The 15,000-nt window shown below is 37.4% G+C and overlaps 1 long non-coding RNA gene across 1 annotated transcript in view; it reads right to left on the bottom strand.

Annotated features, from left to right (window-relative positions):
* Positions 1-15,000, bottom strand: part of LOC118764060 — a 24,052-nt gene that overhangs the window by 134 nt on the left and 8,918 nt on the right. The gene's annotated exons all lie outside the window — the stretch shown is intronic.

The following is a 15,000-nucleotide window of genomic DNA, read 5'->3' as shown; positions in this document are numbered from 1 at the left end:
GTCTCATCCGTTATATGTTCAATGAAGAATGGTCCTAGAACATGAGCTTTCCACAAACCACACCACACCATCACCTTTTTGCTGCCTTGCTGTTTGGATGGATCCATCCAATGTGGATTACCTCGAGACCAGTATAGAAGATTCTGTCTGTTGACCTCACCATTTACATAAAAAGTAGCTTTGTCACTGAACAACAAAGTTTTTCGTAAAATTGATATTTTCATCCAATTTATCTGAAAACCATTCGTACGTCTACATTCGTCTATCAGGGTCATCTTCATTTAAGTGATGCAATATCTGTAGGTTGTATCGATGAAACTTTTCCTCAACCAGCATTTTGTGGATGGTTGGTTTTGGAACACCTAACGCCGTGGATGTCCGACGAAGTGATTTCTTTTGGGGTAGCAGAAACTTTAGCCATGACAGCCTCTTTCGTTTCATCTGAAGTCTTTGGTCGCCCGGAACGGGGTTTATCCAAAACACTGCCTGTTTCTTTAAATTTCTTGATCAATTTCCCGACGGCAGTAAAAAAAAATAGGTTACCTATAAGGGTGTCGAAGATTAAATTCTTCCGCAATTTTGCGATAAGACCATCCCTCTCGTCCACTTAATAATACTAACTCGATTCTTTCTTCTTTAGACAGATCCATCATTCGATCTGGGATTCTTTATTCTTTAGACAGTCATCATTCGATAATCTGTAGAAAAAATAACAAATAAATTTAGAAAAGTAAAGTATTTTTTTATTTAATTTAAACAAAAGTAAAAAAGGAAAATTATTATTTCTTATATTTGTTTATGTTATGATTTTATTCCATGTACCCAGACTTCGTGGACACCCTAAAATTGCTTTGATTAAAACCCTTTCAACATGGAAGTATCCAAGGAGCATTTAAGGCACATATAATTCTTTATGAGTACAATAAAGGTAACTCTGCAGCCGAAGTGACTCGAAACATACACTCAGTTTATGGGAAAGTGCTTGAATGAAAGAACTTGCAGGAGATCGTTTGCAAAATTGAAGATGAATATCGAATGGGATGTCCAGTTGAGTTTGATGATAAGCTCCTTGCGGAATTACTTGAAGAAAATCCGTCATTATCAGTTGAAGAATTGGCAATAAAGCTTACTTCAAACCATACAACAGTTCATCGTCATCTTCAACAACGTGGAAAGATTCCTAAACTTGGAAAATAGGTGCTTCATGTATTGTCCGAGAGCAACCGCAAATCCCGAGTTGACATCTGCTCTTCTCTCCATTCTCGCAAACTCATTTCACCCTTTTTCAATAGACTTGTGACGAAAAATGGATTTTCTATCGAAATGTTAAACGTCGTAAACAGTGGCTTGGTAAAAGGGAAAATGCTCAACCACAACCGAGAAGGGAACTTCATGGGAAAAAGGTTCTACTCTATCTGGTGCGACTGCAAAGGCATAATTCACTTTATACTGTTACCACCTAATGCAACAATCAATGCTCAAGTCTACTGTCAGCAATTAGAGCGTTTGAACCAAGCTTTGAAGGAAAAAAAGAGCCGCTTTAGTGAGTCGAAAGCGAGTGATGTTTCATCAGGACAATGTGCAACTCCACACTGCAAAGATCACATCACAGAAGATCGAAGAGGTTGGTTTGGAAAAATTTCTTCATCCAACTTATTCTCCCGACCTTACTCCTTCAGGATACCATTGTTTCATAGTTACAGAATTATTAGGGGACACAACTTTCGCAACCAAGAGGAGGTCGAACCTGACATTTCAGAGTTCTCGCTTTGAAACAAAAGAGTTTTACATTGATGGGATTAAAAAGTTTGTAAATAGATGGAAGTAAGTCATAGATAATCAGGGAAAGTACATTGATGATTAACTTTCAATTAAATATAACATTTGATCACTTGGTTCTTTATCCAAAATTGGGACAGAACTTATGGGATGACCTGAGATATATACATTGGCGAAAATATTTAAGACCGACGATAAAAGTTCTATTTCTTACAAAATATTTTGTTACTAACACCATACAAATTATTATAACTTTTACACCTTATGCAAAATTATTTCTCTTTCGAATGATGCAAACATTTTTATACAACTTGAAGAATTCTAATGCTAAATTAATATATTTCTTTACTGCCCACAAGGGGCTAAACATAGAGGGGACAAACAAGGACAACAAACGGATTAAGTCGATTACATCGACCCCAGTGCGTAACTGGTACTTAATTTATCGACCCCGAAAGGTGAAAGGCAAAGTCAACCTCGGCGGAATTTGAACTCAGAACGTAATATAAACGTTTCAAATTTACCGGCAAAATTAGTTTAAGACCATGTAATATGTATGCAATTTTTTTGGCCAAAATGGATGGTCACACAACGAGCCTAATTGCACCATAAAGTTATATTTAATGTTATTATACAATTTATTAATAATGGGAAAACAACGTAGCCTTAGTCCAGTCACGAGAGCAAAAATCGTATATTACAGCAAAAAGTTTTCCTTTTCGAACATCAGCAAGCAACTAAAGTGCAGTAAAACCGGTTGCGTGCAGCGTGGAAGTTATACTCGGAGACTGGTCAATATAAAGATCGGCAAAGGACTAGTAACAGAATATTTTGTAAGAAATAGAATTGTATCATCGGTCTTAAATTTATTTTCGCCAGTGTGTATATTATATATATATAATGTATATAATACGAGAATTTTAATGGAGATAACCTGCAGTATATAGTACAATATTTTTGTCTCCGTATATGTGCTAAGTATTAATAAAATGTGGTATACGATAGAAATTTCGGGGCGTTAAACTAATAAACCTGTTTGCTATTTACACACCCTTCTTCGTCTTTTGTTCGTTTCTTTTGTAAATTTCAAATATATATGTAAGTATGTGTGTGTATGCATATATATATCGAATATATATATATATATATATATATATATATAATATATATATATATATATCATATATATATATATAAATATGGATTTCGCAGGGAACTGAAACAAATCGATCGTATATATATGTATGTATATATGTAAGTGTATGTGTTTTGGTATTGGCAACATGAATGACAATGGCCAGAGACTACTTGAATTTTGCACATACCAAACCTGTGCATCACCAACACATTCTTTGCCAACAAGACATCCCACAAGGCATCTTGAAGTCATCCAAGATCTAACCATTGGCATCAGCTGGATCTCATCATTACACGAAGACCCTTTCTGAATTCTGTTCAACTGACCGTAGTTACCACAGCGTGGATTGTGAACAGATCATTCACTAATAAGAAGCAGGTTGAGGATTCTGTCTAAAAAGTCCATCACTCCAAGAAAATGGGCCGACCACGCATTAACACTGCCAGAACCTCAGACCCACACTGCGAAAATGTTTTGCTATTTCTATCAAGGTTGTCCTCAGTAGCTGCCCACCTCCTTTGCTGAAAGTAGGTGGAATTATATCAGGAAGCTTTGAATACCACATCAATAGATACTTTCGGCATGAGAGAAAGGCGAATCCAGATTTGTTCAGTGCTGGGCTCTCAAGCTGGAAACAGTTATCGAAACAAAGCGTGCAGCTCTGATGTAATACAAGAGTGATTCTTCGATAAAGTCACTCGAAGAACTCAGAAAGGCAAGAATAAAACCAAACTGACTGCCAGACGCTGCGCAAATAGGTATTGGCAGGAAATCTGTCAGAGTATCCAGTCAGCTGCTGACAGTGGCGACACCCGTGGGATGTATGCCGGTTTGAAGAAGGCCCTCGGTCCATCCGCAACCCAGTCAGCCCCTCTGAAATCAACTACTAGGGATCCCATCAAGGACCAAAGCAAGCAAATGGATAGATGGGTGGAGTACTACCAGGATCTCTACTCACGGGAGACCACAGTATCTGAGGCTGCAATCGAGGGTGTCAAGATCTTGCCAATCATGTGTGAACTTGACAGTCTGCCATCTATAGCAGAGCTCACCAAGGCTATTGACTCCCTAGCAAGTAACAAGGCTCCGGGAAAAGACGGCATCCCCTTAGAGATCATCAAAGCCGGCAAAAACACCATCCTGCTTCGGCACATTCATGAGCTTCTGTGTCAGTGCTGGGAAGAGGGTACAGTCCCTCAGGATATGCAGGATGGTAACATCATTACGCTTTACAAAAACAAAGGTGAACGTGGTGATTGTAACAATTACCGTGGAATATCTCTTCTAAGCACTGTTGGAAAGGCCTCTGCTCGCATTACCCTGTCCAGGCTGCAACGTCTTGCTTCTCGAATTTATCCAGAATCGCAGTGTGTCTTTAGAAGAAGCAGATCAACTATTGACATGATATTCTCCATACGCCAACTTCAGGAGAAGTCCAGAGAGCAGAAAATGCCATTATATATGGCCTTCATTGATCTGACAAAGGCCTTTGACTTGGTAAGTAGAAAAGGCCTCTTCATCCTGCTCCAAAAAATCCGATGTCCACCAACGCTGCTGAGGATCATCACATCTTTCCATGATGATATGCAAGGCACCATACAGCACAATGGTTCAGCATCAGCCGCCTTCCAAATAAAAAATGGGGTAAAGCAAGGTTGTGTCCTTGCTCCTACATTATTTGGCATCTTCTTCTCGCTGCTGCTGTCACATGCCTTTGTGACATCAGATGATGGAGTGTTTCTGCACAGTAGAAGTGATGGAAACTGTTCAATCTCTTGCGTCTGCGTGCCAAGACCAAAATCAGAAGCGTCCTGATCAAGGAGATGCTATTTGCTGATGATGCCGCTCTGGTATCACACACAGGAGAAGCCCTACAAAGGCTCATCAACTGTTTTGAGCAAGCATTTGGCAACTTTGGCTTATTTATCAGCCTCAAGAAGACCAACATCATGGGTCAGGCTACATCGACCATCCCAAACATACATATTGGAGACCACAGACTACAGGAGGTGGAGAAGTTTACCTATCTTGGCTCTACCGTCACCTACAACCTATCCCTTGATACTGAGCTCAATATACGCATTGGCAAGGCAGCTACTGTGATGGCCCAACTCTCCAAACGGGCATGGGACAACAATAAGCTGACCAAGACCACAAAAATGAAGATTTACCAGGCATGTGTAATTAGCACTCTACTGTATGGAAGTGAGACGTGGACGTCATACACACGCCATACGACGCCATACGTCGCTTAAATATCTTTCACCTGTGCTACCTCCGGAAAATCCTTCGCATCAAATGGCAGAATCATGTCCCCAACAAAGATGTCTTCAAGTAAGCAAGAATACCAAGCATGTTTACACTCCTCACACAAAGACTTATGAGATGGCTTCGACATGTTAGCCGTATGGAAGATGGCAGAATCCCCAAGGACATACTCAACGGAGAGCTTGCTAGGGGAACTATGTCTGTGGGAAGACCGTTCTTACGATACAAGGATGTTTGAAAAAGGGACATGAATGCCTGCAACATCAATATTACCAACTGAGAAGCAGTTGCTAGCAACCGTGGAGATTGGCGACGTACCGTAAAAGAGGGAACACAAAGGAGTGACATAGAGGGAGAGGAGAAATGGAAAGACAAGAAAAGACGTCAACAAGAAAGTATGACATTACAACCAGCCAGGCAAAGTCTTCGCTACATTTGCGGCACCTGCCAGAGGGAGTGTTTGTTCAGGATAGGACTACACAGCCACATCAGGAGATGTTTTAGGACATGAAATGTAAAAGCCGGACTAGATTATTTTATGCGCAACTCCATTGTCTCCCGAGACAAAAAGGATGCCAACATATATATGGATTTCGTAGACAGGAACTGAAACAAATCAATCGTATATATATGTATATATGTAAGTGTATGTGTGTGTCTTTGTGTCTGTGTTTCGCCCTCATCACTGCTTCACAACTGGTGTTCATTTATTTACATCCACAAAACTTACTGGTTTCACAAGAACAAACTAATAGAATAAGTACTTGGCTGTGTCTCAGATTTTTGTTTGCCCACTCAGTTGTATCTATCAATTTATCTTTGTGTGTGTGTGTGTGTGTGTGTGTGTGTGTGTGTGTGTGTGTGTGTGTGTTAGTGTGTGTATGTGTGTGTGTGTGTGTGTGCGTGTATATATATATATATATATATACAAAAGAAGAAAATTGAGAAATACACCTTAATCAATGATCAACTACCAGATAATACCCAATCACATAATTTATTAAACCACTACATATGAACATTAAGGTCAAACATAATAGTACAGAGCAAAACAATGTACATCAATGTGTAATATGATACAATAAGTACAGCATGTATAAGTGAATGTAAATAAATACAAATATAAATATAAACTACATCTTATATATAACACCCTAATGGGACCCTTAACTCCCAAATTTTAGTCATTTCTTTTATGATCCAAAACTAGGTCAAAAGTACTGAATGGATCTTTATGAAATTCGGAAATTATATTCTAAGCATAAGGGCCATAACCCCCATAAAAATTCTTATATTTTTGCTGTTGATGAAATTTTAACCATAGATATTAGACACAAATGAAGTAATATTTATAAAATTTCATCTTCTTACAAAGCTAGAAAGACCCCTCCATGGGGACTTAACACCCACAATTTTGTCATTTTATCTAAGCAAAAACGAATACAGTTGTGCTCTTTGAAGCTGTAGGGTTACCCGAGCATAAAAGTTGGTCATTATTTCTAATTCAATGGTACAACAGTAGAACAGTTTGCTTTGACATACACTTACATTGTGATTTCTGCAATGTGGCGCATAAATTGTTAAGTAAATGAGAGGCATCTTTGTCTCCACTGATTCAGTTGCAAAGTGTTGAGTAAAGTTATTTGATTGCAGACCTCCTGTCAGTCTTTTTATTATCAGATGGTAACATTGATTAAAAGGCCTTCCCAAATGAGTGACTGGTTATTCAAAGACATTTATAGATTTTAAATTCATTCTGTCCAGTTACGTATCAGTATAGTGGTCATTTGCAAACTCCAGAGGTGACACTATAATTTCTCCTAAGCCCTCACGTCACACAATTGTTAATGTTGATTTCAGTTGGGTCACGCCCTTCCAATTGCTATACATTCGTAATGCATCTTACGGCTGTGCCTGTCACCTGGATGGTGAGGAATCCTACATTGGGAGTGGTAACGACTAGGGTAGGGTAACTGACTGCTTATTGTGATCATTCGTCTTCTGGCTTCCATGTGGCACGATTACAAATTTTTTAGGGTGTGTAAAGAGGGAAATAACCCACATCTGCAATTTTGATGAAATTCGAAACATAGATATTTCAGTTCATTCAGAAAATATAACAGAAAAGTCTAACATTCAATTCTTCAATTGAATGTAACCGGGCAACGCCGGGTATATCTGCTAGTTATAAATAAAATTCCGATCTTTCTCCCAGTAATATATCAAAATATTTAAGCATGTCCTTCTAACTTGTCAAAAGAAAACATCGGAAAATACAAACAGAATAATGGCTTTGAAAACTGTTGTAGCAATAAGATCTGCTCGAATTTAACCGTGTGACTCACATAGACATAACTGCTGAGTGTCAACGAAATGGCGAGAGCGGTGGTGATACACGTTGGTATAGTATTGTGTCAAAAATGGGCAGAACGGAAGAGACTGGCAGTGTTAAGGAGAGAAAACTGAAGGAGAATGACAAGGAATATGAGAAAGAGAGAGAGAGAGAGAGAGAGAGAGAGAGAGAGAGAGAGAGAGAGAGGTTGAGAGAATGAAAACGAGATATTGGGATTTGTCTGAAGGCAGCAAACGATGTATTAAGAGAAGCATTTCAAGAGAAACGGGCAGAGAGGAGACTATAAGAATAGATGAAAAGAAAGAGACAGTGAGATACTGAGAGCTCTCTCTCTCTCTCTCACACACACACACACACACACACACACACACACACACATACATACATACAAACATACATACCTATATATATGTTAGATGTATGTATATATGCACACTCACACGCACACACATATACACACGTACACAGACACACAAATGAAGGTTTATCAAATACCATACAACATAAATTCATGATTTATTCAAATCATCTCCGCCTCTTTCGCTGGACATGTGTTTAGAAGAAAGGGCAATAGATGGAATAGCAAACTGAGAGAGTGGACAGCAGGTCCAGAAAGAAGAGGGAGGAGAAAATCATGCAGAAGCAGAAATGAGGAGACTCTTAAATTCTTCGGCAGCCAAACATGGCTGACGAAAACATCAGACCGTGATTGGTGGAGAGAACATGGGGAAGCTTGTGTCTTGCAATAGACTGAATGTGTGCAACGATGATGTGTGTATAAATATATGCGATATGTGTGTATATGTACATATATATATATATATTATATATATGTTATATATATGTATATATATATATATGTATATATATATATATATATATTATATATATATATAATATATATTATATATATATATATATATATATATATATATATATTATATATATATATGTGTGTGTGTGTGTGTGGAGGCGCTATGGCCCAGTGGTTAATGCAGCGGACTCGCGATCGTAGGATCGCGGTTTCGATTCCCAGACCGGGCGTTGTGAGTGTTTATTGAGCGAAAACATCTAAAGCTCCACGAGGCTCCGGCAGGGGGTGGTGGCGAAACCTGCTGAACTCTTTCGCCACAACTTTCTCTCACTCTTTCTTCTGTTGGCCTGCTCGCGTAGCCAGCGAGCTGGTGGAATTTGAAGGCTAAAACAATTTGAAGCGCATTGTGACCAGCGATGTGTAGCAACATCTGATAGTCTGGTCGGTCACGGTGATCACGGTGATCACGGTGATATATATATATATATATATATATACATATATATATATATATATATATATATATATATATATATATATATATATATATATATATATATATATATATATATATATATATATATATATATATATATATATATATATATATATATAAAAAACTGAAATGCGTTTTTACCGCTTGGATCGCTTTCAATGCCACTACATCCCGTCCGATTCGCTCCAAAATTTACAGGGACATGTAGAATGAGGTGACGATGCCCGTGGGCTACCTTAGAAATCCCTATCTTAAAAGGTGTGGTTGCTAGGGGCCATCTTCCTCACTCACGCTATTTCCTCCATTACCCTCTCACTCCCCTTCACTTATAACTTTGACAATTCCACTACCGTTATTTAAAGTATCTGTCTTCCTAAAATCAATCTCGCTATTTCCACTCTTTTTCACTCACTCTGTTTCCTACCTTCCCATCACGTCGACGTTCTTTTATGTATATGTCTGTCACCAACAACACACGAGCATGAGAACAAATATTATGAATCAGATATTCTTGCGTTCATTTATATGTGTGTGTGGTGTGTGTGTGTGTGTGTGTGTCCTATATATAAATCATCATCATCATCATCATCGTTTAACGTCCGTTTTCCGCGCTGTGTGTATGTGTCTGTGTTCTATATATAAATATGTATATATAATGTATGTGTGTGTGTGTGTTCTATATATAAATATGTATATATATAATGTATATATACAAAGTGTATATATCTGTATTTACGTATATTAAACTTTTTCATACTTTTTCATAGTTATATATATTTTTAAACAAATTATAAATATAATTTAATAATTTTTATTTTCAATTTAAATAATTTAAATTTTTCAATTTTCAATTTTATATATTTTATATATTATATTTTTTTTTAATGTTTTTGCTTTTGGTTTTTCTCTGTTTGATTTGCCTATTAGTGTTTTTATCTCTAATTTAATTTATACAGATATATATCTCATTTGTATACATTTGTATATATAATGCGTGCACACACACACACACACACACACACACACACACACACACACATATATATATACACATATATATATGTGTGCATTACGTAGTCTGTCGATTCACCTGAAAATATGCACACCTATGTTAAAGGTGCTGACAAGTTTGCATCACAACTATTTTGTTCCTCAAATGAAAGGCGTCACCTCTAGGACAAAATTCCTCATCTTATAAATTGTGGCCCCAGTAGACCCGAATGAAATCGGGTTATATTAACCAAAATGTGAAAAGAGGTCTAAATGGGGCTGGAAGGGGATTAAAATTTCAAGGAGCGGGTGTTTCCGAATTCTCTGTTACATCAAGCTAAAAAATTTGCGCCAGCCTTTTAATCTTCAATGTGTTGCCGTCCATGATGAAGAGGTTTTGAATGCTTGCCATGGTGAGTCTACTGTCGTGAGAAAGAATCACTTCAAAACTTGGTGTTTAGGAATTTTCTTTTACATCAAGTTCAAAATTTTACGCCAGCCGTTAAACTGCCACTATGTTACTGTCCATCGTTAAGAAATGCCAGCCATGGTGACTCTACTATCCTCAGATTCTATCCCTTCAAACTTTGGTTTCCAATATTTTATTATTTTTATTCAGCTCGCAAGTTCGTCTGTCCCTTTTAAATGTTAGTGTTTTGCTGTCTGCCTTGAATCAGACCTTTCCGTTGCCACTGCCTGATATTTATGATTGATCTTTCTAAATATTTTATTTCTCAACTTACTCAAGATCTTCTGTTGTTTATAAATGGGAGAGAGATAGATAAAGATAGAGAGTAAGAGAAAGCGAGGGAGAGTCCGAGAGAAAAGAAAAGTAAGAGAGTGGGAAAGTGAGAGAGAAAGGAGAGAGAAACAAAGAGGGAGAATCATCATCATCATCATCATCGTTTAACGTCCGTTTTCCGTGCTAGCACGGGTTGGACAGTGTGACCGGGGTCTGGGAAGCCAGGAGGCTGCACCAGGCTCCAGTCTGATCTGGCAGTGTTTCTACAGGTGGGTGCCCTTCCTAACGCCAACCACTCTGTGAGTGTAGTGGATGCTTTTTTCGTGCCGCCGGCACAGGTGCCAGGGGGGCTCGCAGCGACAACGATCGGTTGGTACTTTTTACGTGCCACCGGCACAGAAGCAAGTCAAGGCGGCGCTGCAATCGGCCACGTTCGGATGGTGCTTTTTACGTGCTGAAAGGAAGCAACAGAAAGTAACAACCACACTCTTACCCGCGCGTAGAGCGGGTCACCTTCAGCTAGTATATATATATATATATATATATATATATATATATATATATATATTATATATATATATATATATATATATATAGATATATATATATATATGTGTGTGTGTGTGTGTGTGTGTGTGTGTGTGTGTATAACAGACACACACACACATATATAAATGTACATAGTCATACTTCTGCTTCATTGTGGTCTAAATTTCTGAATCTGAATACAGCCATAAATTTTTAATGAACCAAATAATCAAAGAGTTTCGTCGTTTAAAAAAACCATTGAAACATTATCAAGATATTCTGATCTAAATGAATAATGTCATCCGCCTCCGGCTGACTCATATGAGACGAACGACTTCATTCAACCGGCGGCGGCAACCTGTATAATCTTGCATAAAATTTCACATATTACACATTGTTTTGCAACTGATTCAGGCATGCTTAATTTAATTAGACCGAAACCGGTTTTAAACGTAGATGACAGCAAAAATCTTGGACAGGATACGGACATAATCTAAACACACTACAGCTGAAAGGACCTCTCAGATTTTGGGAATATTTACAATTTTGTTCCTTTATTTTTTTAATTAATTAGCTTAATGGATGGTGAGTGCTAATTATCTTTCTTTTATGTCTTATTTTTCGCTCGTTTCAGTCATTTGACTGCGGCCATGCTAAGGCACCACCTTCAAGAATTTTAATCGAATGAATTGACCCCCCCACCCACCACCTTGTTTTTAAATCCTGGTACTTATTGTATCGGTCTTTCGCCGAACCTCTAAGTCACGAGGACGTAAACCAAATCCGTCTACCAAATCAAATCACAAGGCTTTGGTCGGCCCGAGGCTATAGAAGACACAGGCCCAAGATGTCACGCAGTGGGACTGAACCCGGAAACATGTGGTTGGGAAGCAAGCTTCTTACCACACAGCGACACTGCACCTATATTGATATAAATTTGTGCAGATCATGAGAGGTTCCGGACTAGAAGCGTCCAGAAAGCTGGCGTTGAACCAATACTACAATATTTACTATTTAATATGATTGAATGGAATATAATATATATATATATATATATATATATATACTAGCAGTATCGCCCGGCGTTGCTCAGGTTTGTAAGGGAAATAACTATAAAGCATTTTTAGAGAGTTATAGCCAAAAAATAGCAAAAAAAAATGGAAAAAAAATGATGGTAAAATTTTTTTTGAGAGTAATAAAAGGTTGAGTTGCGTCCCCTAGACAGTCTGTGGTTTGTTTTTTTTTTATTCTCGACCCCATGTCGAATTTATCGATTTTTTTCAGAACTGGGGGAACTTTCAAAATTTTCGCTGCGTTAGTTTTGAATTATGACATTGGGCTATGTGTGTGTCAAGTTCATCAGAATCGGTTGAAAGCCGTGGTCAGGGTGAGGGTACGAGAAAACAGACACACAGAAACACGCACAGACAAACTGCCGTTTATATAGAGAGAGATATATATATATATATATTATATATATATATATATATATATATAAGGGCGAGTGTTTGTTAATACTGCTTCGTTGCCATGACACAGTTGTCCGGGTACAAGAGATTGAAATGTCAAGCTGTTCACGTCTATTGTCAACAGCAATGTATGTAAGGAATGTGAACTCCGGGTGGAAGTGGCTGCAGGGTGGTAGAAGCTGGTGATGGTGGTGGTGTGGGCGGGCGGGCGGTGTTGGTGGTGGTTGTGAGGGTAGTTGTAGTGGATTAAAACTGTGTGTCTATTAGGCTGTCGGGGTGGTTAGGGGCAAACAAATCACTGCTGTTCTTTGAAATGGACTCAACAGAACACTCAAAACTTAAAGGTTGACTTGCTGTTTATCATGTTTGTATGCGAGTGTGTGCGTGTGTATGGATTCATGCGTGCATGTGCATATGTGTGTGTATGGATATATATATATGTGCGTGTGTGCGCGCGCGTGCATGCGTGTCTGCTCACTAGTGCATTTGTTGATGTATACATAGCTCAGTATCTTTTAACCCTTTGCTTCTTGGTACTTTTCGGTTATCTCACCCCCATTAAAAAACTGTGTTATCTCCCCAAGTTTTATGAGAAATATCGGTACTTTTGGTTATCTCATCTTAAAAAAATGTTTAACCCTCAATAAACCGGAAAAACAAAACTGAAAAGATTAAACATCTTATTGAATCTGATGACATTTTTTATACCAAATCCTACAAAACTGAAAAGATTAATAAACATGAAAAGCGAAAAGATTAAACATCTTATTGAATCTGATGACATTTTTTATACCAATCCTACAAAACTGAAAAGATTAATAAACATGAAAAGCGAAAGGATTAAACATCTTATTGAATCTGATGACATTTTTTATACCAAATCCTACAAAACTGAAAAGATTAATAACATGAAAAGCGAAAAGATTAAACATCTATTGAATCTGATGACATTTTTTATACCAAATCTACAAAACTGAAAAGATTAATAAACATGAAAAGCGAAAAGATTAAACATCTTATTGAATCTGATGACATTTTTTATACCAAATCCTACAAAACTGAAAAGATTAATAAACATGAAAAGCGAAAAGATTAAACATCTTATTGAATCTGATGACATTTTTTATACCAAATCCTACAAAACTGAAAAGATTAATAAACATGAAAAGCGAAAAGATTAAACATCTTATTGAATCTGATGACATTTTTTATACCAAATCCTACAAAACTGAAAAGATTAATAAACATGAAAAGCGAAAAGATTAAACATCTCATTGAATCTGATGACATTTTTCATACCAAATCCTACAAAACTGAAAAGATTAATAAACAGAAAAGCGAAAAGATTAAACATCTTATTGAATCTGATGACATTTTTTATACCAATCCTACAAAACTGAAAAGATTAATAACATGAAAAGCGAAAAGATTAAACATCTTATTGAATCTGATGACATTTTTTTACCAAATCCTACAAAACTGAAAAGATTAATAAACATGAAAAGCGAAAAGATAAACATCTCATTGAATCTGATGACATTTTTCATACCAAATCCTACAAAACTGAAAAGATTAATAAACATGAAAAGCGAAAAGATTAAACATCTTATTGAATCTGATGACATTTTTCATACCAAATCCTACCATTCCTATTGAGGAGGCCAAAAGAGTCACCAATGTGTTGAAGTATTGAATCAAAAGGATCGAACTCTTTCGATCCAATCTCTCGTCGCCACGTTAACTCGATTTTTTAGTGGGGAGATAACCCAGTTTTTTAATGGCGATTGTTTTAATGGGGGTGAGATAACCAAAAAGAACCTGCTTCATTCTGTCAATAGACTGCGGCCACGCAGGAGCACTGTACTTAATTCCTCAATCGGTAAGTTGCAAGGACGTAAACAAACCAATACTGTTGTTTAAGCAGTGGTGAAAGAGGTAAACACAAAGACATACACACCCGGAACCGTGTGGTTGGTAAGCAAGCTCCTTACCCCTCAGCCACGTCTGCACCTATGTGTGTGTGTGTGTGTGTGTGTGTGTGTGTGTGTGTACAGGGTAGCCCTAAGGTAGGTTTCCAGTTATTCAACAATCTCTTTCACATTCATATATTAACAGTTTAGATCTTAATTATAAAATTATACGAAGCCATTATTCTACGCTAATTTAGTTAATTCTGTCAAGCTCCCTTTTGTATGTACGTAAGATAGAAATTTAAACGTAATAAAATGTTTTAAAAGAAACTTAAAGTGTCCACGTGCTAACTGTAAACCTATTGAAAGAAACCCGTCGTATATATAAATGTGTGTGTGTCTGTGTGTGTATCTGTGTTTGCCCCCCCCCTTTCTTGACAACTGATGCTGGTATGTTTATGTCCCCATAGCATAGCGGTTCGGCAAAAGAGACCGATAGAATAAGTACTAGGC

Source organism: Octopus sinensis, linkage group LG7, assembly GCF_006345805.1.
Source record: "Octopus sinensis linkage group LG7, ASM634580v1, whole genome shotgun sequence".
In the NCBI taxonomy this organism is placed as follows: Eukaryota; Metazoa; Mollusca; class Cephalopoda; order Octopoda; family Octopodidae; genus Octopus; species Octopus sinensis.
Note: the sequence above shows the minus strand (reverse complement) of the source record. Positions and strands in the feature narration are given on the sequence as shown.